We start from the raw sequence: 21327 nt of genomic DNA on the forward strand, positions 1-21327 counted from the left end.
TACCGATTTTTTTTTCCTTCTTTTTTTTTCCTTTTTTTTCATAATGAAGGAAAAATTTTATATTATGTTTACTACAGAAGAAACTTGTATGAGCCTGTAGTTACACCTGGAGTATTCTCTAAAGAAAAACTTTCTGGTTTGGAACTAAGATTTTGCTGGCTAACACTTCACAGCTTAATGTATGTATTTTCAGTACTTGGATAGTATTTAGTAAGAGAAACTGTTTTGGTTTCTGCAAAATTATAAGAGATTCTGGGTAAAGAGAAAATAAATTATAATGTGATGAGAGACATTGGGAAAGTGCATATAACTTTATGTTTGTAAAGCTGAACTATAGAAACTGAGTGACTACTTACGTAATAGATCCAGACTCAGCTAGAGAATGGTAATCCCTACCTGTTTATCTTGAAGATCTATCACTTTTAATGAAGGATAATAGCATTCTCAACAGCCACATACACGCCTGGAAAAAGCCCACGTGTGTAGGTGCAAAAATTTGCTTTGCCTCAGGGAAATACACTTGAAAAATTGAATGCTGTGGTTATAGGTTGGTTTTGGCAGAATCATGAAAAAAACAACAAACCACCAGACAATATAAATATCTTGTCAATTGTAATGTTGTATCCCTTTAACCCTTTGATTTGTTTTTTTCCGAGTTTTTTTGTTGTGTACCCTGTTCTTGCAAAGAGATTGTTTTTTTTAATTGACTTAATGGCAGCCAAGTCATTGCAAATCTTGTAGGACTGGCATCCTCACTGATCCTGCTCACCATAGCTACCCAAAATAAGAGTTGTTACTGACTCTGGGTTTAGTAGGATGATGTTCTAGCACAGGATCACTAGGGACCACACTCTCTGAAGTTGCTGCCAGTTGTTTTGCTGCTGCTTTTAATGGAAGCACCTGCCATCTCAGTGTTCTACATTGACTGTCTTCTACTGTTTAATTCTTAATTCAGACCAGAGAGGTCTCTCATATGACAAACAAGGTGCAGTTGGTGTCCATCCCGCACTGGGTCTGTCTCCCAGTCACTGCAGTGATCTCACACCATCAGCCCACATGCAGGATGCAGCACATGGGCTGCTCTGCAAGCCAGTGACCAGATGCATCTGAGCTACAAGGTGACAGCAGTGAACTTGGCCACTGCACAGCTCTGTGGCTGGAGATGAGGCTCCCAGAGTGTGTGCAAGATTCTGTCTTGTCCTGCATCAGTCTCCATGGTCTCATAATGTAACACACAAGTCTTGCTGCTGCAGGCCAGAAGACATTTAAGTGCTTAAGATTTGGTTGCCTTGTACATGTCAGTTTTCTATCACAGGGGCTTCCTCTGTAGCTAGATTGATGCTCTAATAATATCCAGAAAGGCTTTTCTTTCCAAAGCTGCCCTGTTTCATACCCGTCTGAAAAGCTAGTGGCTAGTGGTTTTTTTTTTCCCCTCCTAATGCAAATAAAGTGCTAAAGCCCCGGATCGAGTCTGAGTATTTTAACAACAGGAACTGAGAAATATGCTGCATGAGCCTGTTTTCTTCAACAGGACAGTGTTCCCAACTGGGCTATTTCATTTCTGGTACACTGTGGCAAGGATTTCCTGTGACAAAATTTCTATCCATGCTGGGAAGACAGAGATACATGATGAGAAATGCAGCCTATGCAGGATGCTTGCTTATATTTTAGACATGTTTAAAGCAGCTTCCAGATCAAGTTTCTCATTTCCATTTGAACATACTTTGCTTTTCAATCTTTCTTCCCTTCTTTTCTTCCCTTCTTTTTTCCCTCTATTACTGTACGTTTCTATAGACAGACCAAGCAGAGGCACCATACTTATTCTTAATAAGCGCTTTTCAGGACAAAAACCCCTGTAATTTTCTCAGTAATTTACTTCTTTTTTCCTCTGTTAGAGGTATCCCTGGAACCATCCATGTTTTTCCTTTCAGTAAGGACAGCTCAGCTCATCTGAGAGTCAGTCCTTGATACCCCCTCTGATAATTCCAGGTGAAAGCTGTACACTGAGCAGTTTTTTTTTTTTTGCATATTTATATTTAAGATAGCTAATAATTATCTGTGTTTATGGAAACTATTAGCTCAAAATTTTTCAGAACCATGTGAGAACAAAATAAAACATTTATTTAGTATGTGGCTTTAGAGGGAAGAATTTCTTTTTCATGTGCTTCTTCTGCAAGCCAGAGCAGTAGAAAGCTTTTCCACTCAAGAGCCTCTGTAAGTACATTGTATTTAAGACTTTGTTTTTGTAAGATGGTTAATTATTTTTATTTTTAAAATATATAAATAATTTAGCTGGGTTATTTAGAATCAATTTGCTTTCATTATAGTAGATATTTAGTTCATTGCCATTTACAATGTATTTCTCAAAATTGTTTTCTCCTTTCTATCTGCTTGCCAGCTGGATATTTTTTCTACCATTGCTAGTTGCCATTTTTTTTCTGCCAAAATGTGAAATGTTTTAAAATTACATTAAAATGGTTTAAAATTAGACTATACGAGTATAATTTGGAAAATGTGTTATACTGACTCAGCCTAGTGAGTCAGGCCTATTTTTCAGATACATTTGGTACATTGGATTATTTTATCTGACTGTCAGTAACTCAATAAAGGCAGATGAAAACAAAAAATGCTTCAGCAGGGCAGAAAAAAATCAGGGTAGTGTAAGTATGGGCACAATTAGAACCTGATTCTGCATTATTTTTTCACCTAAATTTCCCTTTATTTTGCAAAGATTTTCTAGATATAACCCTACCTAGGTAACATTCTCCTTTCAAGCTGAAGAAACATAAGTTTATTCATTAGAATTTCACCTCAGAATGGAGATTTCCAGTCCTTTACACGCAAAGAAGCTATGCTCATGTATTCAGAACTGTTTACAGAAATGGTCTAATAAGAGAAAACAGCTTTATCATTGTGGTTTTCCTTGTGGTTGGCATCTGCACAAGAGAAGGAAGGGTATGAGGGAAGGGTAGTCACATTTCAACAAAAAGACAACAGAGCAAATCTTGCTCTGTTAAGTGGGTGTAAGGCTGCAGCTAACTGCCGATTTTAAATGCATAGTTACAGAATCATTCTGCTATATACAGAGAAGAGGATTTGGTGCTGTATCAATAAAATAATTCCAGGGAGGTGGGAAAGAAAGCAATGTATGGTTTGTGCTTAGGGATCTAATCTGCTCTTGCAAGGCAAGTCCTTCTAAAAGCAGTCTTGGGGATAAATCTTCCTGTGTGACCCTCTTTGAGACCACTGAATCAAGGCTTACATTGCTGTAGCTGACCTAAGGCTTGTGTTCCAATCACCAAGCCCTGAGGTATCTCCTCACTGTTTCCCAGCATCAGTTTATGCACCAGTTTGCCATTACTTGAGTTCATGTTATGAGATGCACATTGCTGTGGATAACCTGAATCATGACACTTATATGAATAGCAATGACCTAGAATGAGCTGCTCCTCTGCCCCCTCCTTAAAGGGTCCTTGGGTTGAAAATGAGCAACTAAATTCAAGAGTCAGGGACGAGGCAATTCTGCGGCCCTTGCAATATGAACTGTGCAGGGCTCCACCCATTTCTAGCAAAGGGCACCACAGAAACTCACTGTCTTGAATGCAGTCCTGCACTGAGCTGCAGTCACTTCTGCTAGCCAAAAAGTCTGGTGGTCCCAGTGATGTTTGTGTGACAGGTATCAGAGAGAGGTCCCTTTGCAAGCTCCTGTTTGGATGAATGTGTGCATGAGTGAAGGTCTGGGATACTTAGGGGGAGCAGCTAATAAGTGCTGCAGTCTCACATCACCCACAGTGGGGTGTGCACACATCACAGAGCCAGCACCAGGACACAGCTGCTCCTTCCTGAGTTTGGTGGCAGTAGGTGGCATAGGCTGTGCTCTTCCCTGGTGTGTGCTGTGATGGGCTTGCATGATCAATAGGGAAGTATTGATACCTGTGAAATACCTGCAATTGCAAAACATGAAATTGCATTTTAGTAGATCATTTGGGTAAATAATTTGCAGTACTATTTTACCCAAAGGGTCCTGTCCTGGGCTCTTTTACCTAGTTTAGATTCCCACTGACATTGAAATAGGAGTTGAGGCAACTGTGTTTGGATACTTTACAAAGAAAACATATGTATTCAGTTTGCTCAACATGGGTGTCTGAAGAAACCCTAAAAGGTGTCCAAGATGCAAATTTTTGTTTATGAAACACTCAGAAGAATTTCACAATGGCATAAAAGCAACCTGATTTTCCATTTGAACCCTTGTACATCAGATAATATGCGGTGTGGATATCCACTCAGCACCTGTCCTGTCATCTCATCTCCACTGACTGCTGCTTCATGAGGTTAGCGTGACAGCACAGCCTCTTACCCTGCAGCATCAAGACTGCCTTCTGCTAATCCAGGTGTGGGTTTATCCTGAGAGAGATTTCTCCCTGGCTGCACTGCCCCAGCTGTGTTCAGCACCAGTGCTTACAGAGCTCTGTGGAGAGCACAGGCTGGCTGAGAGAATGGGGTTGATTTTCATGTGGATTGGTTCCCAGATCTGTCTCCCTGTGCAGTCACACAAGGATTAGTGCTTGCACAAGGGAAGAGAGAACATGGTCACATTTTCCCCTTGCAGCAGTAGCCTTCATTCAATGCAGTTTGAAGCTACCATGATGTTGGCTTAGAGTCAGTGCAGGTGGCACTTCAATACACGGAATGGAACCAGGTTGGAGCACCATGGGTTTGTGAAGGCTTCCCAAGGTAACACTTGGATGATAAGAACTTCTCAGTGTAATTTATTACCAGCTGTCCAAAAGAGGACACGATGGCTTTCTCGTTTCATCCCAGCTTTTCCCTATTGTTAAGCCTGGAGTAATGACCAAAAGGCTGGGAAACAGCTGACTGTAAACTTCACATAAATTCCCATAGTTCTTTGACATATTGTAGGAAAACTATTTCTTGGTTTAACTTGGTTATTTTTTGAATATGAACCTAGTTGCAAAACCATGATACTGTACCTCAGCATGTATTGCAGAGTTTCCGGATCACGTGTAGCTGCAAACTTTCACTTCATGCCAATGTACTGCACTCTAATGGGTGAATTTTCTAAATGCGGTGTTCTGAAAGCATGGGAGTATTTTGAAATAAACCCCAGAGGATAAAAATAATCCTCTAGTATTTCACTCCCAGTTAGCCTTTTGATGAGAGAGGACATAGAACTGGACAGTAAAGCTGAAAGTCCAGTCAGTCTCACTGGGACTACTCATGGAATAGCTCCTTTTCTGTGTTAATGAATCAGAATCTTCCCCTGAGTAAATAATCTCTAAGTTCAACATCCGTGAACAGTGAATATACAGAAAAGAGCCATAAATATTGCACAGTCATAGGTTAGGTCAAGGCAAGTGGACATTTTGTGGTGGTGCACTTCATAATTATTGAACTGTGGCTAAAGTCCTAAGATTGTGGATGCAGCTGGGACAGGAGCTGATATATTATGTAGGCCACTTCATTTTTTTAGGTTGAGAAATAGTCTCTTTACCTGTCTCATCATCTCTTTCTCACTCAGTCACTGCTTAATGATTTAATGTAAAGTTGAACAGTGTCTCCCAACAGAGCTGAGAAAAGCCTTCCTCCAGCACCTGTGCAGTAGTGGGTATGTTCCACAAACACAGAAGGGAATTAAACCTATTTCCTTTCCTCTCTGCCATTCTGGGTGAGTGCTCCAGCCACTGAGCTCTCGGCAAAGATGGGGGGTGAAGACCTTGTAAGAGAAAGGTGAACATGTTTTGTGGAGTCAGCTCTGTATTCAGGAAGCACTCAGTTTGGCATGTAGCATAGGAAGATGCCAGCAGTTCCTGTGGGTCTGCAGCACAAAGACTGAGTCTTGCCTGTGCCACAGCAGGCACACATTAGCAGAGGGTATTTAGACTAAAAGCAGCTGGGACTCTAGGTACTTATGGCCTTTTGTGTCTCCAGGTATAAAGTTCCATCAGACATATAGAGTAATGTCTGCTGGATCAGGCAGAGAATTTTCTGACCCTAGTAATATGAAAAGAATGAAATCATATTAAATTCAGTCCTGATTCAGCTCCAAATTGAATGTTACCACCAGCCTACTGTGCAAATGTATAGCTCGGTGGCAAAACAGTGTGGACATTTGAGGAACTGGTACAAGTGATGGAAATTCAGTTCTGGATCCCCTTGTAGGCAGAAGGCTTTACTCTCTTTTTTTTTTACCTAATTGATGTTTGCTAATGATAGCTTAGAGGTTTGGTGGTATTACAGTATAATTTGAAAATACTTCTGTAGTCTCCTATGCGTGATCTCAATGACTGTGTTCTAGGGATGTTCACATCTGAAGACATATCCTGAGCTGGAATGTATTTGCAGGTAAATCCATAAAGGTTTTTTCTCAGTTGGTTTGCTGCCTCTGCTATTTGAATCATTTAGTACAAAATCTTCCTGTCAAGTCTTCTGTTTGGTGGGGAAGACAGGTTCATGGAAGTGATTTGCTAGGCTCCTAGCTTCTGTAGCTGGCCTGGTGTTGATGTGACACCTCATGTACCAAGGCAGCATGACAGTTAAGAGCAGAATTCACTGGCAGATAACACCAGTACAGATTTTATTTTCTATGCAAATCAAATATAGCAACGCTGATATCTGATGACAATTGCTGTCTTTTTAATAATCCCCACTGTGGAAAGCCTTGAATACTTAGTTACAGTTGCATTCCTGGAATCATTTATTCTCTGCATAGAGATGCAGTAAGATGTTTGTTTCAGTTAAGCCAAGTCTGAACTGTGCCCCAGGGAGTCAACCAGCCAGCTACTGAATCCTCATCAAACTGACACGGACAGAGCTCATCCCTGGTAGGGAGATGGAATACCACTCAGAATCCATGATAGCCTTTCAGCATCAGAGTGTAAACTGGAGCATGCATTGGCTTGCTGGCTGGGAGGGAAGCCTGCAGCCCATTACCTCTGCCCCCACCAGCTGTGGCAGTGAGACTGTGCTGCAGGTTCCAGGGAGTGTGGGGATGTATTTGGACAGCTGCAGAACATGAGTAAAGGGAAGAAAAAGGGCTGTCTCCAGGCAAACATGTCCTGATTTATAAGAGAACTATATTTATGTTAGTTGTAACCACATTATTCAATGTAATTGGGGTCAAGAATTGAACAAGTCTAAAAGAATGCAAAAAATAGTTTCAAAATTCCTATTATAAATAAAGACCTGGTTTAGAGGTTTTGTGAGAACTCCAGAAGTTAAAGGGTAGCAAAACCCCAGTTGTTTTCCAAAAGACAATGCCAGAAAAACCACATGAAAATTCCTCTCAGTGGAGCCTGAGTGCTTTTTTTTTTTTTTTTTTTTTTTGTATGTGTGTGTGCTTGTCAGTGTCTTGCGCTGCCCTCACTGTCATTTTATTTCATGCTGTTTCTCTGCAGGCTGACCAGTTTGTATTGGTGCATTGTAATATCAGCCAAGAGCAGGGACTTGCTGTTAACAGCTACCAAGAGTGAATTTCCCACCCCTCATCATGCCCCAAGTTATTAGCAGTTGTCAGTCACACAAAGCAGTGGTAGTACCCTGAAGTCTTTAGATTGAGTTTGTTAGATTTTTAGCTGGGAAATGTATGTCTTTCCCCCTGGCTACATTTTGGAAGGCTGGCCCCCAGGCTGAGGCACTATGTTCTGCTCTCCTTTACATTTATATGCTACCCTAGGGCAACATTTATCTGAAGGGTTCCTACTATTTGCCTAATTTTTTTGCATTTTCCTTCTTTGCTTACACTCTGTCTGATAGGATAATACTAAGCTGTGAAAGCTGTGCTGGGGCACTATTTTTGAGACATGAATTTTATTGTGTTTAGCTCTGTCTGAAAGGATGATTTTTCCCATCAAAGAGAGCTCTCCTGGCTATTGCTTCTCTTTGTAGTTTTCAAGTGTATATGAAGTCTCCTCTCTTCCCCAGTTCTTATCTTTCTACCTGCCACTGTCTTCTTCAATGGTAGTCTGAAGAAACATTGATAAATACATTTCTGCCATTGAATTTTTGTGGCTCTGTTGACACAATTAAAGACGTTGTCTCCATTTTGACAAAAAAAATATATCAGAATATGCTTTTAAGCTATAGCACTGCTGACATTTTCTATTACAGTTAACCTTTGCTCTTCAGTTAAAGCTATATCTCAGACCTCAGCCAAGGGTCATAGATAAAACATCCCTAGGGGTTTTTTTCCATCTCTTAAACTGAGCTGCATCAGTGAACCATTAACTTAGTAGATTATTTACTGTTACCTTTATGGAAGAAATGCATACTGTAGTTTTCCTGCAATGTTCAGGCTTGATTTATGCATGGTCTCTGTTCTATAGGTTCCTCACTGAGGCAGGGCCTTCATACCATAGCAAAGTAAACAGGCAGCTGAAACTTGCCTCAACAGTAGTCAAAACTTCCAGTAATTCAAATAGTCTTGTCCTTGTATCTTTCCTATTTAACTTGGAGCATTAATAGCCCTGGTTTGCACTGGAGAAAAACTAATTACGGCAACGTTTAACTCAGATAAGTTTTAGCCACAAGTAAAACTCCAAAGGCTGGGATCTGAGCTGTACCCAGATCCTAGGGGAAGCTGTAGCCAATTAATGATAGCTCCCTGATCTGAGGACAGGTTACAAACTGGCCCCAGCACTGACTAGAGCAATATTATAGAAGAAATTACAGCATCCTGGGGGCTGCTTTAATCAGAACCCGCTGCTGGCTGTCACTGGGGCCTGCCAGAACACAGCTTGTGTCAGACTACACCCCTCTGTTCCCTTGTTATGGCCTTGCAGGAGGTTGCAGGAACCAGTTACACCAACTCTCCAGCAGGATAAAATATCTAGGTTGAAAATGAGTGAATTCTGTCAAAGGAGGCAGCATATAGAAAGGAGGAGGCCATGTATTGACTAAACCTTCATCCTCCCATTGGGCAGCTCAACAGGAAGAGATAACAAAACAGGAGACATCTGCTGGTGGTGAGCAGCTTTTCTGCTCTCTGACTAGCAAAGGGAGCCTTCCTGGCATGATGATTTTCCACTTCCTCCCAGTCTCTCCAGCCTATCTTTGAGAGTCAGATTTTACAGTAATTTTTGGGAGGTGGACTTCCCTATTTCTTCTCCGTCAGGCTCCTTTTTGCTGTTGCCAAACATTATCTCCCCTCCCAGCATGCTGGAGCTCCCCATAGCAAAGGGAGTGGAGTGTGAGGAAATCAAGGGATTTGTCTGACTCAGCTTCATTTGGTCTCTCAATCAATTGAGAAACAAATGTGGTGTCCCCCTCCACTCCCTATTGACTGGGCCTGTGTGTGTAGGTCAGGAATCTGGAGCTAAATTTTCTAGTCATTGGGAAAGAGCTTCATGCTTAAGAAGAGATTTGCAGGGAGGTGTGGAATCAAAGGGATAGGTTCTTGATGCCCTTATAGTAAGAGCCAGGAGACAGATCATTCACCCAGATCTGCTAGTAGCCTGCTGCAGATGCCTTTTAAAGGAGGCCAGAGCTCACAGAGAGGGGCAGTACAAGCCAGCTATGGATCTTTTTATGCTACTTACATTGACTTCTTGGCAAAGAATGGCTTACTGCTGCTTTTATTCTGCATTGTGGAGAATGATAGGTTTAATCTATTTTGAAAAGCAAGTTTAGTTGTGCACAGGGTTGCGTCTTTGCTAATGGGGAGAGATGGCTCTGTCAGTGGCATTAGGAGTGCAAAGCAGGAGCTTTGCTTTGCTGCTCTGTATCACATGGTCTGATGATGCTGCAGTCTCTTCATGCTCTGAGCATCCCCAAGGGGCTCCAGTCCTGACTGCTTTCAGAGGGAGAGTTCCCTGTGGCAGTGGATAAGTCTGGGAACAGCACTGCCAGCTGCTATCTTTCTACATCTAGCATGCCCAAAGTGGCACAATTTCTGGGAGCAGAGGGGACAGAGAGGACAAATGGAAAAAATATTTGGATCTCAGTGTTTTTCTCCCATGCACAGCTGCCTGAAGCACATGGCTTCTGTGCATTGTGCAGCACTGTTCAGCCTAAGCCTGGGGTGTCCAACTTTGCCAGGGCTTCTATTGCTCTGTCTTTAAGCACCAGATTATACCACAGAGACCAAAGGCTGGCAGCAAGCTAGGCTTGCTGCCAAGAGTACACCACCCTCTTGGACACAGATCCAACGTTTTTGTTTCTTTTTTACATCTCTCAGCTGTGATGTTTTCTTACCCTCTGGCCTTCGAGTTAGATGGTGCTGCCCAGGTGATTCAGCAGCTGGGTAGTGGCTTATGCCCTCCAAACATCCCAGTACCCCTTGAGTGCTCAGGACACAGTATCCCCCATGCAGAGCCCATCTCCCTGTTGTAGTAATTGAGGGAGAGAAAGCTGGCTGGGAATGGAAACAAAAGCTCTTCAAGTGCTATTCAATATAGCTTGTTCCTAGTGAAACCCAAAAGTTCAATTTGTTGAATGGATGTAACACCCTTCTCTTTTCTTTTTTCTTGTTCCAGCTTAAATACACTTCACTCAATCTAAAACAGCCCATAACAGTGAATCTTAATCTACTTGGGTGCCACAGTAAATTATGTTAGGTGAATTTTAAGTAGCCCTAAAAGCACTAGCTAATTCATCTTTAAACTAATTTTTATTAGATCAGTGTATTTGTGCACAGTGATGTATTTTGGTCCCAGCTGTGCTGTGGTTCTGTGCTTCAGCCCTGATCTTGTTCTAAGTGTGTTTGTTCATCCCTTTTTAAAGGCTTCTCTAGATGTAGTACTCTGTGTAATGCAGCATGGCTTATGGAAAGATTGCAGTTCAGTCCTGTCCTCCATGCTCATGATGTTGGTCATAGTCAGTGTCAAGATAACAATCTGCTAGTGTTTTTCCAAAGGAAAGACACTCTAATTTTCCTCCACATGACTCCTCTGAAGAGGAGCTTGTTTTGCCCCTTAATACAATAGATGATTGCAGCATTGAGCAAGATGATGAAAACTTTCAGGTTAAGTAAGGTCAGAAAGAGAAAGCCCATGTGACCTTAAGTGCACTTAACAGGTGAATTTTAAGTACCTTTTTTCTTCTCTGGAAGACACAAAGATTTCAAGTCTGCTTTTCCTTCGACCTTAAACTTTTCATGATTTTCCTTATTATTGATTTATATTTTCCTCTATTCTGTGCTTCAGTGGGTGCGTTATTTTTAGTGGGTGTGTTATTCATAGTTTTTGCAAAGCCAGGAGCACTGCACATCACCCTTCAAACACCTAATCTCCTAAAGCAAATTTCACTCTTCCTCTTATAGGCCAATGGGTACCAGTGGTTCTAAGCTTTCCTCCTCTTCTGCATTTTCTGTAGGTTTTCATCTGTGAAAATGTAATCATTTCTAAGCTCACTATTTCTCTGTTCTTCACCACCTGTCTTTAAAAATAGTTTCACTTACGCATTGCTCAATCAATGTTATTCTTATATTTTTCTATTTTTGGAGTTGGAATTTTAGAACTACAAGATGGCTGTGACCAGTGGCCATTGCCAAGAACCAGTGAGTTCCAGGATCCTCAGAAATGGAGAGTGATTGGAGTGACTCTTATAAAAAACTGGCACACAGGAGATTTCACCTGAGAATAAGAAAATTCTTCTTTACTCTGAGGATAACAGAGCACAGGAACAAATTGCCCAGGGCGATTGTGGAGTCTTCATCCCTGAAGACATTCAAAACCCACCTGGATATGTTGCTGTGTAACCTGCTCTAGGGCATCCTGCTCTAGCCAGGGGGTTTGGACTGAGTGATCTCCAGAGGTCCCCTCCAGCCCTTACCATTCTGTGATTGTGTGTGATTCTGTGTTAGCTCTGCCTACCAGACCTTGCAATGTGTGAGCTTACTTGTGTCACAAAACCAGGCTTAAGTCATGTGTTAAAGGCTGAACACCAGCACTGGGAGCCATAGCACCTGAAAATATTGGCTTGGGTTTTACAAGCAGACTGTTGGTGTGAAGGGCACCTGCTTGTCTGTGCCTGCTGTGGGAGGCATGTGTGTATCGAAGATGTGAAAGAAAAAATCCTTTTGTGTTCATGCATGATGTCTGGTTAGTGTGCAGGGTGGCCAGGAATGAAGTACATGCACCTGTATGTATGTCTACTGGTGCTCCTAGTTCCAGGGGTCATGTAATTTAAAGTTTAAAATAGTTAATATTGTTTTGTATATTATTTCGGTATAAATAAGGAAGTGCAGTGTGCAGCCATCTTTACAGTCAGCCATTTTCATTTCCCCTTTTTTTTTCGGATCCACCCTTGGACACGAGAACTCCTGTGGGTGCATGTAGCTCAGAAGCACTCCATGGTCACTTCAGAAGTCATATGAGTCATTTAGCTGACCAGATTTTACTGGAAGATGTTGTTCTGATTCCAGTAACAGAAGTATGCAAATAATGAAAATAATACAGGTTTGAAATGTTTGCTTTGAAATTTCATTAACATCCATTTTTTTATCTCACTTTCACACAGTGCGTTGCAGATCATTAATTTTCACATTCCACTGCACATTTTTTGTTATAGCTCCGGTATGATTACATTCAAAATCAGTATACTGGACAATGGTAGGATTACATCAAATATAGGAGAGAAAGTCATGACTCTAGATGCAGTGATTAAGAGTAGGAAATAGTGCTGTAAGATGGGCTGCACCACAGCTGGTGCAGCAAGACAACTGCTTAGTTACAGAACAGTTGAAAATAATGGTTTGGAAAGATACGTTCAGTGACTGAATCCCCATCACTCCTTGTGTGATTTTTAGACCTAAAGCAATGGACCCATCTGTGGAATGCTTTTGCACAGGATAGATTGTCCCTCGTTTTCGTGAGATTCAAATAAAGTCTTTATCCTGCACTGCTGATTCTGAAGAGCAACCTGCCTTTAGGATACAAGCCAATGACCCTTCATTTAACGTCAAAGGTCCCAGGCAGGAGAAGGGGAAGTGAGGTCATGAAAAATGACCAATGTTTGACTGTAATTCTGGTAAATTGAGCTGCATTAGCATAATGCTTTCTTTGAGGGAAAGTATGTAACAACTTGGCAATAGTTTGGATTTTCCAGTGGCATCCAATTGCACAAGCTGAGGATCTACTGCTTACATCCTGGTAGTGTTACTGTACTGCTAATAGCAGGACTTCTTCAGTTCTTTTACTAGAGGGTCAGATTTTTTTAAGCTAAAAATTCAAACCCAGTGAATAAGCCATCTGGGATTTCCTTGGGAGACTGCATGAATAATCACTGTTGTTAATCATGTGAACAGATGTTGAAGGATTAGATTTTTTAACTCTGTTAATATAAATATTCCTTATTAACTTAGCAAAATGATTTTATAATGCCTTTATCAGCTCTCATAATGCTATGACTTGTTTTTGACTTGCATGCTGAGCATACCTGCCTACAGGGGCTGTCTCAATATTGGGCCTATTGAGCATCCGTTGACTTTTGCCTGTTACAGTAAGTTTATGGTAGCTGTGATGTTTCTTCACTTCTGGTAACTCTGGACCGAATTAATGAGACTTGAGCTAAATGGAGGCCTGGCTTTGTTTCTTTCTGTATGTGTCTCTTTCTCCTCCCTTTGCCTGTCGCGTCTCCTCGCAGTCTGTGAGTCCTGTCCTTAGTTGCTCTGCAGCCCATTTATTGCAGTTTTGCAACTTGCTGACAGGCTGGGTGCAGACTGAGAAAAAGTCGCAAAACTCAAAGGAGGGAAACCAGTTTGATCTGATGAGTTTATTCAATAAATGTAAGACCAAATACAGTTAAGGAAGTTCTAACTGTTGTCTGGACAATGCATGTAGAAGATACTTACAATCAAAATAATTTATTCTGGTCATTCTTGGTAATAAAACTAAATCTATCAGCTTCTACATAAACTGGCAATAATAAGCCAGTAACGTGGGCTGAATGTGGCTACATGGTGTCTTCCATGAGGATGGAAAGTACAGATTTTCTTAAAAATATTTTAATTTTGTTTTTACATTTTATATGCATTTTCTTCATTAATCTGTGTCTAGAATTATCTGCTAAGAGGGCCAAATGAAAGGTGCATCTGAAAAAGGCACTTCTTAACTTCTTGAGGGTGTTAATAATATCCTCAGAGGAGTAGCCAGTGACACGAGGGATCCATGCAAATGAAGTATAGACCAGTATTTAACTGCACTGGTTAGATTCCCATTGAATATGCAGTCTGTTCAAAACTATAGATCTGTGTTCATCTGCAATTGCTGTCTCAAGTCAACCAACCACAGTAGCCTGAACTTTGGGTGCCAGAAGTCAAACCACAGTCAGACTTGTGAACAGAAAGTACAATACATAGAGAGCGATTTTGAAATGCTGTTTTAGTGAACTTTTCATAGCAGTGAAAATGATGTAACCATTTAAGGAGTTTGAGGTACAGTATGTCAGTTGCTGAAATGCTTAAAAATAAACCACAGCACACTCGTTTTCACAGACTGGGAAATTGAAGTGCAGAAAAGTGAAATGACTTGGCTGGGAAGCACAGTAGCCTCTAGCAGGTCAGGACCATATCCCAGTTGTCCAAGGGCCCAGTGCTGGTGTTAATCAGTAAGGTCTGCTGTTTTCTGTGCAGCAGTATGTCTTGTATAACGATTGCAGTCTCTTGCCTTTTTTCTGCTTTTTCTCAACTGTAAGAAATATCTGTTTTGCTCACTAGGTGACAGTTTTCCTTACTGCTCACTGGGAGAGATGACTTACCAGAAGTGCCCTACAGAGAGAGCCGTACTTGTTGCTGGGAAGTTACACTTTCAAGTGTCCAAGCCCAAACCCACAACGTGCTATTTTCTTGAGACAGTCATGTGATAACAACATGTTTTTTCTGTTGTCAGCTGTTAAAAATAAAACAAGGATGCAGAAAATAAATGTTAGAACAGAAGGAGCATCCTGACTTGACACATAGCTAAAAATCAGGGCGGCAGCCCTTCAAGCTGAAAAAAACTATAATTCAAGGAATTATTTCTTTTTGCTAAGACTTACAGAAATTTCTCTACATTTTAAAAGTACAATTTCTCTACATTTTTAAAATTAAGTTTCTTCTGAGTGTCACATTAAATGCTGACATGTGACTAAGAAGCAGCTATGCAAAACTGTATGGCTCATGTCTCCTGTTCACTTCCTAAATTGATCAAGTTGAAAACTGAACTTACAGTGGACTTTGTATCGTTTGGCTTGGTCTGTAGGTTCTTCAGGGCAGGAGTACTGAGTTTGTTGCAATTTAAGTGATACAGGGTTGGTAAGGATAACTGATGATGAGCCAAGTTTTTGTCTTAATTATGGCAAGCTTTATGTGGCAGTTACACTCCTTGGACAGTTACATACTAAAAGCACTGATTTCTTTAGATAATTTTCGGTGACCTAAGCAGCTGCTGTGAAAGACTTCTGCCATCTGTGTGCTGGAAATCAGGGAGGAGAGATGGTCAGTGGCAAGGGATTTAAAAGGTACACTCTCCCCCAGCATTAAAACATCTCCTCTTTGTATATTGTAAAAATAAATCTTGTCTAGTGCTGGTTCCCAATAACGATGTAATAGAATTAATTGTTGTCCGTAATTTGAAATAGGAATGATTGTCACTAATTAACTCCTGGCATCAGCAAAGTACTTGTCTTCCTAAGGATAACAGCTGTGCATTGTAGGTAGAGTCTGTTTTGCATACTGGAAGTAGATTTCCAGAAATGTGAAGGTTAACTCCTCCTTGGGCAGTGGGTGGATGCATTACATGAATACTTTTCCAAGGCAAGTGATTGAAAAGCATCTAGATCCAAAGCAGGTTCTTAAAGGGTCTTGCATGGTTTGGCCAGATAGAAACCACCACTGCCACCGCTTCTGCTCCATGGGATGGAGTGCTGATCCTCACAGGGACAGAAATTACAATCTCTTATTACCATAACTTACATGTGACCAAGAGGGCGGATGCTGCAGCCCAGCAGGTGCAAAAGATTCCATGATGTGTTATCTCTAGCCACAGACTGTCCTGCTTCCAGGAACACTACTGATGGAGGAGATAAAAGTTTTCCAGTAACTTCTCTTATGTGAAGGAGTCAGCAAAAGTGTCTTCATCAAAATGGCTTTGTTAATTGCATTAGTTTCTAAGAAGAGCAGAAGGAAAATATACATACAGCTATGTGTCATATCCTAGTTTTTAAAAAATATATTCTTGTTGGGTAATTATACCATATATGCCATGTAGATGATGTACCATGAAATAGTAAACAAATAAATCAGTCCTGTAAATGCAAATAAGCAAACCCACTAAATCCAGTGAAATACCAACAGCTGTAAAGCTGGTGACATTTTCTCAGGGCTGAAAGGATCAGCTGCCAACATTTCAATTTGTGCATGATTTGGATTTTTTTAAAGAACAGAATGGATGGAAGGTACCTTACAGTATCTAGCAATTACTGTGGATTAGAAATTTGCACATAATACAACCCAAATCAGCACAAATGTACAATGTATAAAAATCAATGTATACATTAATTCTTACTAATAACTGGAAATGAGAAAAATTTTCAAAATTTCTGTCCTAAATTTAAAGCTCCTCTCTTCTGGGGATAGCTCTAGATCTCTGGCATCTTTCTATACAGGAACTGAAAGAACACTTTGGGGTTTTGCAATCAGGCAAGGGGTAAAGGCCTTATCCACATTTTTTCCAATTGGCCTGGAACATTTCCAGTAGGCCAAACCAGCTAAGGCCATTGTAGCACCCTGTAATGCTCAGGCAACGCTGAGGTCTTGCACCATGTAACTAAGTGGGTTCAACTCTTCTCAACAGCACATTTTGCCCCCTCTTTGCCCCTTAGGAAATACTTCCACTGCTTTAGTCATTATCTATAGCATCCTTCTGTGGGCTACAGTGTTGGCAGGCATAAAACTGAAGAAACACAATTTTCAAATGGGTCAGGATCAATGCAAGGGAACAGAAGGTTGTTGTTTCTAGACCACATTCCCCAGCTTCTTCACAGCAGGCTATGTCTGAAGTTTCTGGAATTCTCTAATGAGTGAGGTGAATGATGTACTGGTTTGTGAGGAGAGGTAACCGTGGGCAGGTAATTGTAGCACTCTCAGAAAAACTCTAACAGATTAATGCTGTAAATTGATGCTTAATAACCTTAAGTCTATTGTTGGTTATCACTCCTTATGGGCCTCTTCCTCTCCCAGATTTATCTTCTGGTCTTTCTGGAGTGCACCTCCTACAGGCAGAGTCTGTCCTTCTCTTTGGCAATGGTTGGATTTGGAATTTGCTGTCCCTACCTGTGCTTGACACTGCTTCTGCTGCACCTGAAAGCAGAAGCTCATCTTGACCCTAGAAATATTGCACTCATGGGCCAGGTCTTGCAGAGGATTCTTGCTGACCCACGGGGTAACAGTAGGGGCTGGAGAAATATCCAGGGATCTGAAATACACTGCTGTGAGACTTGCCACAAGGCCTGACTGCTCTGGAAGGGCAGGGTAGTCCAGCCTCTCAATGGCTGACAGATCCCAAATGCCCAGATATTCACCCTATCCCAGAATTAGTGGAGGAGACCCTACAGCAGCTACAGCCCTGACAGTCAGCTGGTTCTGTGGAGTACAGCCACAACCCTCAGACCCTGTTCAGGCCACATACAAAAGCTCTGTGTGTTGCAACACGCAGAGACCACCCTTGGGAACCCTTGATGGACAGCTTCCTGGCCTCCTGGCCCCATAGCATCACCCTGAACTCATAAATTTTGCTGGGCCAGAGGCCTTCCATGAGCTATCCTGAAACACGAATGCTTGTTTTCCTCCTGCACTGAATAAGAGACTGACAATATCTAATTGTCAATACCCCTCCCTTGAGAGACATGCAACTGCATTGTTCCTCAGGGCATATTCCCCATTGCTGTATTTAGAACAGTTTGAAAAGACCAAAATTAAAAAATAATAATCTTTCCAAAAACTCCCCACCCACCAGCAGTCCTCTGCCAAATTTCAGTTTGAAGAAAATGAGAAAGGACAAGTTTATACAGTCTGATGAACAGGAGTTCAAAATGGAACCTGAACATCATAACTCTTGCAAATATATGCTGATAATGGAAAGCAGTGGTGTTGATGGCATTGTGCCAGAGGGGCCCTTTGTTGTGGATGCTTGTGGTGTTGTTTCTTTTTGCAGTTTATATTAGAGGTGAAAATGTCTTTTTTCCTCAGTCTTTAAAACTACTTTCCTCCCTCCTAGCTTATCAGAGGAAATTTTAAATAAAGCTACACCTTAGTAAATCTGCAATTTTGGTAACTACAAATAACTTGCACAGTGGTTTTAGCTATATTTCTGTTCATTAAACTGATTTTCTGTGGATGTTACTTCTTAGGGTTATTTGTGAAGATTTGCGACAAAAAAACAAGTGTACAGTTGTCAGACTTTTGCTGCTTCTATCAAGTATTTGTAAAGGAAGGGTCACCTAAATAGAAGGCATCATCCTTGTTCCCAAATATAATAGACAGTATTTTCCCTGTGTATGTATACTATCTCTAAAGTGAATGATAAGATTAAATAATTTTACTGGCTTACTAACACCTGTTTTAGAAAAATCAAAGGAGGCTGAAATGTGATTGAAAGTTTCTCCCAAAATCACATGAACGGAAGTCTTCTGTGCAAGTTGCTTCAAATGTGTGATGTAGGAGGCTTGGAACTGAGTGGAAAAGGAATGGCTCTGGATTTGTAAATACATTGGTGGCTGTGGGGTTGCACAAGTACTTGCACTCATCAAATTTATTGGAGTGAATTTTGCAGATTGGAATCAGTAGTCTTTGTGCAAACTCGGCTGTGGTACTGTAATACTTCAGCTCAGGTGCAGGCAGTCACTTCTGAGGTTGTAGAGCATGCCTATGCCACCATGATTTGACATCAAGTAATAGGTGTTTTGCCTAATCTTATGGCAAAATCATTATTGTAGATTAGTTCTGACCTCACTGAATCCTCTGCAGTACCAATGATACCTATGTAATTAAAGGCAGAATGTAATCTTTAGATTTTCAAATGCTATTAAAAACTACCTTTTACCCATGCACATAAAATACCACATCAGGCAAATCTATAATTAGTTAAAACTGAAACAAAGTGCATTTCTATTATTAACAATATTGCATAAAAGTCTCAGTGCCATAGCTGAAAAATCAAAGCCAAGTAACAGTTCAGAGGCAGTTGCTGCTATAAAACTTTTGACCTTAGTTACCGAACGTACATACAAACAAATAAACTAACCAGACAGAGATAGTCCCCTAGGAGCAATAATGATTTGCAAAATTTTTGGGGGCTTTTAGCCAACCTGTAAAGTTGATGGGATAAAAAGTTTGCTTGTGTATGCCAGCTCATTAATCAGTGCCCTTTTTCACTAGCTGAAAGGTTGGTTTGTAGATTTGCTTCTACCCAAGGCATCTGTTTTTGCATCCTTTCCAGTAAATATTGCTGACTTGAAGACTCCTGGAGTCAGGGAGTGTTTTGCTGTAACATCATGGACAGCATTGCATATCTTTCAGTGATAGCTCTGTGGAAGGCTGTAACTCCAGTCTTGCCAGTTGTATTCTTTAGATACAGCCATCCTCTTGAATACCTATTGCTTCATGTTGAGTTAAAATATTGCTGTGCTATACTGCCAAATCTGGAACCCCTTGGATAAGTGGTTCCAAAAAGATTTCTTCAGTAATGTTAGAGATCTTTGATGGTAAACTTTGCTTGTTCAATGGGTCTCAAGTATGCCAAGTTAGTTCTTAATATTCCTGTGTCAATTCTTCTGTTTGTAGTGAGCCTCAGGCCTTGGAGCATCTTAGGCCAAGTTTTGAGAATTATCTTTCTTGGGTTTTGTATTAGTCTCTGTCATTCAAGTCTTCTTGCAGTCAGCTGCAATCATGCTCCAGAGATCAGAAATAGTCGTTATTGAAGCTGACATGGTTTTTTACATCTTCAGCATAAATTTTATTTTTACAGCAAGTTCATTCCCAAAGCCTACCCTTTGAAACACCTATTAGAGGCTTAAGCTTATTCCTTACTGGGATGTGGACCAGTATAAACTGAGGACAGTTCAGGGCAGAGTTTTAGAAAGTGACAACTCCTTAGTGTCTACAAGGGGGCATACAAGTTTTCCAGAGCTTTATTCTCAGCTAGTATTGCCTACCAACTTTGAAAAACAGGGCTTTGTGTCTCTTAGCTTGATCCCCTAATCTGGGGCAGAATCATAAATATGATCCTCAGATATCTGCTGTTCAGCACCTCTGTGGGGCAGCTGAAATCAGAGCTGCTGTTCCCCTGACACCCCTTCAGGACGCCTGTCGGATTATGTGTTCGAATAGCTACATAACATGCTGATCTTATCCCATTTCAACATACACCTACTCAAAGAATATTGCAGTTGGCTTACATAAGAACAAGACAAAGCATTGCCACTTAAAACTCATTCACATTGTTAAAGCATGAAGAAAAATATCCCTTTATTCTCATTTCGCTTCAGATGCTGTGTCACAGTGAGGCACAGGCAGTAAAATAGACAAGTGGGTGACAAGGAAATGAGCTCAGCAAAAAACTTATTTAAAGTCTAAAGAAGCTCTTTCCATGTTCAGGTGCATGGTGGACAGTATGAGGATAGAGAGTGAGATGGTCTCCAGCTTTAGACCCTAATCACTGGGGAATGTATGGGAGGAAACAGTAAGAAACTGTGAGCTGTGGATACCCACTGAGAAACACAAGCACTGGGATGGAGCTGTAACCCTAAGGGAGATGCCAGCAGCGGGGAGGTAACACAACAGATGAAAGCATGCTACAGTTTATTTATTTGTTTGTTTGGTTGGTTTTATTTCAGTGCAAAGGCAAGACACTATTTCTCTGTGGTTTGGGGCAAATCCTACCATTCCCTTTTTGCCCAACCTGTGGGACTGCTCCTGGAAGAGTATTTCCTAAGTGCTAATCTGAATTAAACCTTTTCACATGTCAAATCTCCTCACCAAGATTGGGTATGAGGTAATTTGGAACAGCAGATTGCCATAACAAAAGGTTAAAGTGTTACACATAAAAATGATCCTTTCCACACCAAGCAACCTATATTTTGTCCATCTAACAAGGTACATATGAAGCTTAGATCAATAATCGTAAGTCTTTAATCATGTGTGTGTCTTCACTAGCTGTGCTGTGACTTGTTTGGGCTGCATAAACTCTTTAGAGCCCTGTCCTTGTATATTTGTGTGAAATGTCTTGCACACCTACAGAACTGTATACAAAAAATCCTAATCCTCATCAATAATCAAAGAAGGGAGCAGCTGCAGGCTGTACTTTGGCTGACCCTGGACTAAGCTGAAGAGAAGAA

This window comes from Calypte anna, chromosome 11 (assembly GCF_003957555.1).
Source record: "Calypte anna isolate BGI_N300 chromosome 11, bCalAnn1_v1.p, whole genome shotgun sequence".
NCBI lineage: Eukaryota > Metazoa > Chordata > Aves > Apodiformes > Trochilidae > Calypte > Calypte anna.